The sequence below is a fragment of the Saccopteryx bilineata genome, chromosome 6 (assembly GCF_036850765.1).
Source record: "Saccopteryx bilineata isolate mSacBil1 chromosome 6, mSacBil1_pri_phased_curated, whole genome shotgun sequence".
Classification (NCBI taxonomy): Eukaryota; Metazoa; Chordata; class Mammalia; order Chiroptera; family Emballonuridae; genus Saccopteryx; species Saccopteryx bilineata.
In genome coordinates this window covers 184,504,145-184,512,625 of record NC_089495.1, presented here as the reverse complement: position 1 = coordinate 184,512,625, position 8,481 = coordinate 184,504,145, and the positions used below count along the sequence as shown (strand labels likewise).

Genomic DNA, 8,481 nt, shown 5'->3' with positions numbered 1-8,481 from the left:
AGTACTCTGAAATAAGAAATACAGCACAAAAGAATTAGGTATGGTCAACAGGCACACAAAGCTGACAAGTTGGTTTAGTTTCTAAGTCTACTTTTGTGCAAGAAGTCAGCCAAAGGAAAGGAAAATTACTTAGCATGTAGCCAGGCAGATATTTTTCAAAACTAAACAATCCAGTTACTGCTCCCTCCTTCCTTTGGAAGGCTAAATTCAATAGAGCCAAGAATGGAGTACCATCCATTAAGAAGGCAAATGTGTGCTGCTGAGAGGAATGCTAACTCTAGAAGGAAACAAATGACACATTTATCTTTTCACCCCCATAAGTACACAAGTTAAAATATCCTCACGAAATACTATGTAGCAGAGCAAGCAACAACAGAACGACCCAGGAAAGCCAGGACAGAATAATTGTTCAGGAAGAGTAGAGTTTTGTGTCAAACAGGCAGGCTAGAAAGCCCTGGACCACTTTCAGATAACGCAGAGAACCGGCGAGAAGCTAGACATGTATAAGCAGCCAGAAAAAAAGTTAAGGTTTTAAAACAAAAACCCAAACTACCAGACAAATAGGGGAGGCACCACCTACTCTTTTCCCAGAAGGTAAATGAACGCACACAGCAACAGACCTCGTAGGATCTTAACAGACATCCAACATTTCCAAATGTAAAAGACCTGCTTACTGCGGAGAGGGGTGGGAGGGGGGAGGAGAGCTGCACAATGTTCTCCAACGACTAAAATATCAACACAGCTATTTAATAGAACACTTGTGCTGCCCTCCCTCACTCCCGCCCCCCCCCCCAACTCAGCGCACAGATCCATTTTATTCTTGTCATTATTCGGATACAGGAGACATCAGAACAGGACCGACAGGAAGGACCCACGAGAACACAAGCTGGCAAGTGCAGATACTGAGACCTGGGCCCGAGCCGGGGCATCCAGGGAAAGGTGTGAGCGCTTGGTTCTCGCTGAAGCGCCTCGCTCCGGGTCCCGCCCCTCACCCAGCACACTCCCAGTTTCCAAAGCTAACCCATGGACACCGGGGAAGGGACCATGGAACCGCCTCGGCCCTCCACCCTGAAACCATAACCACACCGGCCGAGCCTCCCCCCCCCGCGCGGTTTCCCTTCCCCAGCGTGGCCCCCAGTCACAGAGTCCAGACCCGGGAAGGCCCGCGACCTCGGTGGCCTCTAACTGCGTGTCCTTTCCTGACTGCCACACCCCGGCCCAGGATACCAGCTGGAGCCGGCGAAACGCTGACGGCCTACCTTGGGACCCCCAGACCCTCCCCGCACAAGGCGTGCGTGGCCTTCAGGACACCCGGCCACAGCTCACGCCCTCAGCACCAGCATGGCACCTGCCCGCCTTTTCCACAGGGCTTCTCCTTCCCCAACACGGCCTGCCGGCCCGCGTGCTTCCCTGCAGCCTCCCTTGGCGCACCCCGCTGTCGGGGAATCTGCCCGTGCCCGTGGCTCAACCTGCCCGCTCACTCCTGGAGATAAGCCCGTCGAGCCCCGGAGCTAACGGTTGTCCCGCTGTGGTATTTAAAGCGGCCTATGGGAGGCGGGAAGTGCCGTCCAATCGGTGCTACGTGCGGTCGGCACCGTGCCCAATTAACGCCACCGCCCGGCCAGGCCCCGCCCCTCGTCCCGCAGTATGCACCACGGTGTGCGCCTGACAGCACGAGCAGCACGAGGCCTAGGCCCGAGCCAGGGCCCTAGGGTAGGCGTGGCTCTGATCCTCAAGTAATTGGGCTGCACCCCTGCCCCCTTACCCTCCCGGATGCCAGCCTCGCTGCGAAAGCCCGAACTTGTGAGGAAGCGAAGGTTCTACTCCTTTTATAGAGTCCCACGCTGCTGGCCGGCAGAGGGCAGCAGAGACATGCCTGGGCAAGTCCCGGCTGACCACAACTCCTAACTGCCACACCTCACCCCGCCCCCTGCTTCCTGCCAAGACACACTCCCCATCAGTCATTCTACCAACCACGCCCTCTCCTTCCGACAGTCTCACTCTGGCTGGCCCCGCCCGGGCTGGCTCCACATCCGACAGCTGCTTTGCCCCACGGGTTTTCTACCCTGAGTTTCCTAGAAGCAGATGCTATGGGGGGGGGGGGGAGAGTCTGCCTCCTTTAATAGCCAGAACCCAAGACCCCTGGGGGATATTAGGCTGAGACCATATAGGCGGGATACTGAAAAGAATCATCGGTGTATTCTAGGCTTTTTTTAAATTAAAATTTTCAGTGGGTTCAAAAAGTACAGTCAACTACCACAGGAAGTAAAAAAAAAAAAAAAAAAAAAAGCCAATCACTCATTTTAATCTTATTGGAATTGTTTCTAAATAGGTTTTTAGATTATGATGTTAGATGAAAAACCTTATCAATCATCACCAAATTGGTCTCTGGTGAAGGTTTGAATGATGACTTGACTGTTTACCAGCTGTGGTACTTTTGGTGAATTAGTTAAACTTCTCTGAGCTCCACCTTCTTCAACTACAAAAATGGGGATATTATCTACCAGGTAGTGTAATTTTCAGAACTAGATTAAATCAAATACAGCACCTAGCATTGGGGGCAAGCAAGTAAGAGAGGACACAGTAAATGTCAGTCTCCTTCCTCTAAGTGTAAGGCTTTATACTTGGGTCATAATCCAGGGGTAGGTAGATACACACTAGTTATTCCATTCACACAATTCAATAAGCAATGTAAGGGGGCTGAGGGCGGTGGGTCTGCATCCCGGCGGTTAGGTGCAGGCAGCCCGTGACTTGTGCGTGGAAGGCGGCGGGTGCCAGGCTGCCCGGAGCGGCGGCTGACTTGTCCAGGTCCGGGACCACCCTCAATGGCTTCTTCCACCTGGACTACTGCCCCCGGCCCCCAGTCTCATTTTACTGCGGCCTTAACTGACCTGGGGTGCGAGGAAGCGGCGGCATTGTCTTACAAAATGATAGAGGATGAATTGGCACTGTTAGATAAAAACATAAATGAATTTTGGAATAAATTCAAAAGCAATGTCAGTGATACCTCCTGTCAGATGGCGGGACTAAGAGATACCTACGAGGACATCAATAAAGCATTTGCAGAAAAGCTGTCTGTAAAATTAAAGGAAGAAGAACGAATGGTTCAGACGTATCTAGAATATCAAAATCAGATCTGCAAGCAGAGTAAGCTCATACAAGAAAAAAGAGAAAACTTGTTAAAACTGATTGTTGAAGTAAATGGCAAAAAGCAGGATTTGGAAGTACTGACTGCAACTATCCAGGATCTTAAGGAAGAATATGCTAGGAAGAAGGAAACTATTTCCAGTGCTAAAAGAACTAGTGAAGAGAGGTTGGAAAGGCTGCAGAAATCTGTAGACTTGTATAAAGATCGACTTGGACTAGAAATTCGAAAAATTTATGGTGACAAACTTCAGTTTATATTCACTAATATTGACCCAAAGCATCCTGATAGCCAATTTATGTTTTGCCTGCACCTCAATGAAGCAAGGGACTATGAAGTGTCAGATAGTGCTCCTCATCTTGAATGCCTAGCAGAATTTCAGGAGAATTTAAGGAAGACCAAAAATTTTTCAGCCTTTCTTGCCAATGTTCGGAAAGCTTTTAGTGCTATGGTTTAAAATTAAATTAATGTATAAAGAGTATATAAAAACTGTTCATTTTCTTCCCTATTGTGTATCTTTTATAAAAAGAATTCTCATCCATAGTATGCCTATAATCCTTTTGTAGTACTTTTTTTTAACATTTCTGTGTGGTTTATTTCTTTAAAGTATTTTAATTAAAATGTTAGGAAATAAAAAAAAAAAATAAGCAATGTAAGAGAAGTATAAACTATCCCATCCCCGACATTCCCCTAGAGTTTTCTTCTTATCTGACCTGGCACAAAAGACTATTTCAGTTTCTCAAAGACACACAACTGTGTTACCAAAACTGAAATACCAGCATACAATTTTTTTGGCAAGGGACTAAATTTGACAGTTTGGGGAAGATTAAGACTTAACCCTGAAATTATTTAAACAACCAAAAACTTTCTAATACCTCGTTTCTGTAATAAGACCACAAGAAAAACACATTCCAGCTAACCATTTGTGCACATATAATTTAATTCTAGGCCTAGGTAAAATCATCTTAAGTGACAGACATTAAAAATATTGTTTGGGGAAACAACTCAACAATTGCACAATCCACTTCAAAATGTTAACATCAGCCCTGGCCGGTTGGCTCAGTGGTAGAGTGTTGGCCTGGCGTGCAGGAGTCGCAGCTTTGATTCCTGGCCAGGGCACACAGGAGAAAGCCCATCTGCTTCTCCACCCCTCCCCCTCTCCTTCCTCTCTGTCTCTCTCTTTCCCTCCCACAGCTGAGGCTCCCTTGGAGCAAAGTTGGCCCCGGGCGCTGAGGATGGCTACATGGCCTCTGCCTCAGGTGCTAGAGTCACTCTTGTCGCAATAGAGCAACGCCCCAGATGGGCAGAGCATTGCTCCCTGGTGGGTATGCCAGGTGGATCCCGGTCGGGCGCATGTGGGAGTCCGTTTGCCTCCCCATTTCCAACTTCAGAAAAATACAAAAAAAAAAAAGTTAACATCTAAGCAATGTAACTATGTTTTAGGGTCTGAAAGTTCTAGTTAAGCTGAACCTTATCAACTAGGCAAACATATTTAAGCTTTTAAATTAAATAATGTTGATATTTTTTAAAAGGTATGTTGAGGTTCTCTTAATACTGAAGATATAATATTTACTTTATATTCCATGACCAGAATTTTTTTGGCAAGTCACTTGTTGGATATTGTTACCTGTATTCCGGTGACTGAGGCCAGGCAGATCCACATTGGATTTGGGAAGATGGTAGAGAAACTGCAGAGCCAAAAAGCTGTTTAATAAATTCTTGCAGTGGCAGATTAGCAAACCAGCAGGGGAAAACTGCTTCTCAGGCAAACAAACAGCAAAAATGGCCCCTCACAGTGGCAGGCACGCTGAGCACAAGTGCCCATAGCCTTACATAGACTGTCCACACGTGGCACAGCCACATGCTCAGGCACTAATCAAGCAAAGTTCTTGCAGCTGGTAAACCAGCGAGCAAGTCTAACACAGCTGTTTTCCCAACATTCCACCCCTTTAGGGTTGCTCACTTCACAATCTACATGACAGGTATCTTCCACAATTGTTCCTGTGCGAGGAGTGAGGTACATTACAGAAACAGAGATCACAGCAACAGCACAAATTATACAATAATTACAAAGGTGCCCTTAACAATGTTTCGCTGAGCACTCTGCCCAGGGTGTTAACTGGAGGCCCACCTCTAGCCCCTGTCCCATGGTAGGTGGGAGGGCCTATATAGTCCAGGGCCATGTCCATTGAAACAGTGTCCTTGGTGCATCTCTGCAACTGGGTGAGAGCAGCTTCCTGGTGCAGGAAGGCCTCCACAGGTGCCAGCCCTCCAAAAGGGTCTCTCATAGTACTGTCTACAAGTGGTGTGTCCACCAGCAAGAGAGCTGGTGCCTGCCTCTGGTCACAGACCAAGAGTCCATTACACTGCTCAATGATCAGTCCATGATAGCCCAGCTGTCTGTGCAAATCACCAAAGTAAATGTTCATTACAGGCCATTAGCCATACAGCTCTTTATTAACGGACCTCAGCACCTTTCCATAAGCACTCTGTTGCCATAAGCCTCATCTAAACCCCTTAGCAAGCTTACAGGACCTGGCAGGGTCAAATACCTTCAAAGCCTGTGTTGCCTTAACAGTTCTCTTAGATGCTGCTGCTGTAAAAAGAACCTATTACCTCTTAATGCCAATACCTGTTGTACCTTAGGAGGAGACCAGTGTATTGCCAATTTCACATGGATCCTCCAGCCCCTGCCCATTCCTGCTGAATGAGTCTCTTGGCCTTCCTCCCTATTCAAACTGAGATAATAGGTCTTGGGGGGGGGGGAAATCCTCCTCTTCCACAGCTGACTCCAACAAGTAATCTTGCAACAATGCAACCCGAAAACAAGCCATTTTCTTGGCAGCTCCCGGGGCCACCCGTCTTCCCTGCCTTTTCAGCGGCTAGAACTTCTGTTATGGCTTAAGCTGCCTCCAAAGCTCTAACAGGACTTTCTTAGACCAGCCATCTAACTTATATCTGCCCTGGGTGCTATCAAATCTACCCACATCTGTGTTCAGGTAACCTTTACAGGCCCGTTTCTCTTGTTAGTTGGAGGGGACAGCATGGGCAGCAGCCCTCACAACCTTACAGTCCCATGCTGTCTCCACCCCCAAATCCGCCACTGTGTAACCACATTGATGGGCTGCCCCTCATAGGAGCCCAAGATGGACACTAGTGACCCAAAAAAGGCTGATGGGGTGCTACAGAGAATAAGGTCCCTCATCCTGGCTGTAAACACTTCCTCATCTGGCCCACAGGACCTCAGACTGAAACCAGCATTGTTTATACTTAGTTCCTAAAGGGCCTGGCACAGGTCCGTATATGAATGTCACCAACTCACTGCCCCCAGCAAGTCCCCAGCATTCTGCCAGACCAGGGGTTGGGAACCTATGGCTCCTGAGCCAGATGTGGCTCTTTTGATGGCTGCATATGGCTCACAGACAAATCTTTAATAAAAAAATAACGTTAAAAATATAAAACATTTTCATGTATTACAATTCATTCATTTCCTACCGCTCATGTTCAAGGTTGCGGGTGGCTGGAGCCAATCTCAACTGTCCTCCGGGACAACACCAAATTTTTACTGAATAATGTGTAACGTACACGGGTCATTGTATGGCTCTCACGGAATTAAATTTTAAAATATGTGGCTTTCATGGCTCTCTCAGCCAAAAAGTTTCCCGACCCCTGTGCCAGACTATCTGAATGGCAGCTATCATCCATTCTAATAGGGTATGGTTTCCTGGGTTGCAGTGGCAGTTCTGAAGACACTATCTCAAGGAGGAGTACATGATCATGGCGGCCAATTTCTCTATCTCTGTTCTGGAAAGCGTGATGCCATTCACCCCTATGTCCCACAACAGCAGCAACTAGGCTGTCGGGGACTTGATCAGTTTCTGCCTGAATTGTGCCTCCAACTCCATCAGCTCTGCCTGGGTGTAGGGCTGGACAACAGAGTGCTCAACAACTTGCAGAGAGAGTTGTGCCTGCCCCTGAGGGACTCTTGGCTGCTGGGTTTTTACTTTCTAGGTGACCATCAGCCGGGCTTTGAGTCTGCAGATGACAGTTTCAGGCCAAACCTCCTCCTCAGAAGAGGAGGATTTGGAAACACCTGCTCCTACCAACTCCAAGCCACTCTGCTTGCATGGATGCTGCTCCTTCTTTGGTGACTGTTTTAGCTCCTGCAGCTGCTGGCTCTCGGCCTGAAGCTGAGACTTGAGCTGTTAAACCCACAATTGTTTTGCCAACACCTGTTGCTGCCACTGTTCAGCTTCCTGGGCTAATTACAACTCATGAACCCATAATTCCTTCTCCAGAGACTGTTCCAATTCCAGGCATCATTGTTGCTCAGCCTGCATCTCACACTGCAGCTATTGAACCCAGTTGGCCTCCTTCTCCAGCACTTGTTCCAGTTCATGCTGCAGCTGGTTCTCAGCCTGTAGCCTAACCAGCAGTTCTCAAATCTGCAACATTTTCTCCAATGACCATTCCAGCTCATGCTGCTGTCAGTGCTCAGACTGCAGCTCATCCTGGAGCTCTTGATCTCATGCAGCCTCTCACACAGAACTCTTGGTTTCTTCTCACAGGGCTGTAATAAAACACCCAGCTCATGACCCCCAAAAGGACAGCCACTGGGAACATATGCTGGAGAACAATGACCACTCCTGCACCCCACCCATCAAGGGTGTCATTGGCTCAATACTGATCTGATCCGAATCCTGCCAACTATGCCAGATGTAATGCCAGTGGCCAAAGCCAGGCAGGTCCTCATTGGATTCAGGCAGATGGTAGAGAAACTGCAGAACCAAAGAGCATTGGGCCATTCCTGTTTAATAAATTCTTACAATGGCAAACAAGCAAACTAGCAGGACAAACAGCAAAAATGGGCCCTCACAGTGGCAGGCTGAAAATCCTCAATTTGCCATCTGCAATCCACATTGAGCACAAGCACCCATAGCCTTACATAGACTATCCACACTTGGTGCTGCCACGTGCTCATGCACTAATCAAGCAAAATGCTTGCAGCCGGTAAACCAGCAAGCAAGCCTAACACAGCTGTTTCCCCAACATTTCCTCTTTTCATTTGCATCCCAAAATGCCAAAAGGCAAGTGTGAATTTCATGATAAATTTTCTAAAAAGTGGACATTTATTAAATGAGAAAAGATTCCTTGTGAAGCTCTTTGTGCAGTATGCAACTGTCCATTCAATATTGAAAATGGTAGAATGTTATATACAAACCAGCATATACTAACAGCTAAGAATAAATGCATGATCTTTTTTTTTAGATTTTATTTATTGATTTTACAGAGAGAGGAGGGGTAGAATGAGAAGTATCAACTCATAGTTGCTTCAC

The 8,481-nt window shown here is 47.3% G+C and overlaps 1 pseudogene; it reads left to right on the top strand.

Annotated features, from left to right (window-relative positions):
* The first annotated feature begins 2,787 nt into the window (after positions 1 to 2,787).
* On the top strand, positions 2,788 to 3,713 carry LOC136308269 (kinetochore protein Spc25 pseudogene; annotated as a pseudogene).
* Positions 3,714 to 8,481: the final 4,768 nt, after the last annotated feature.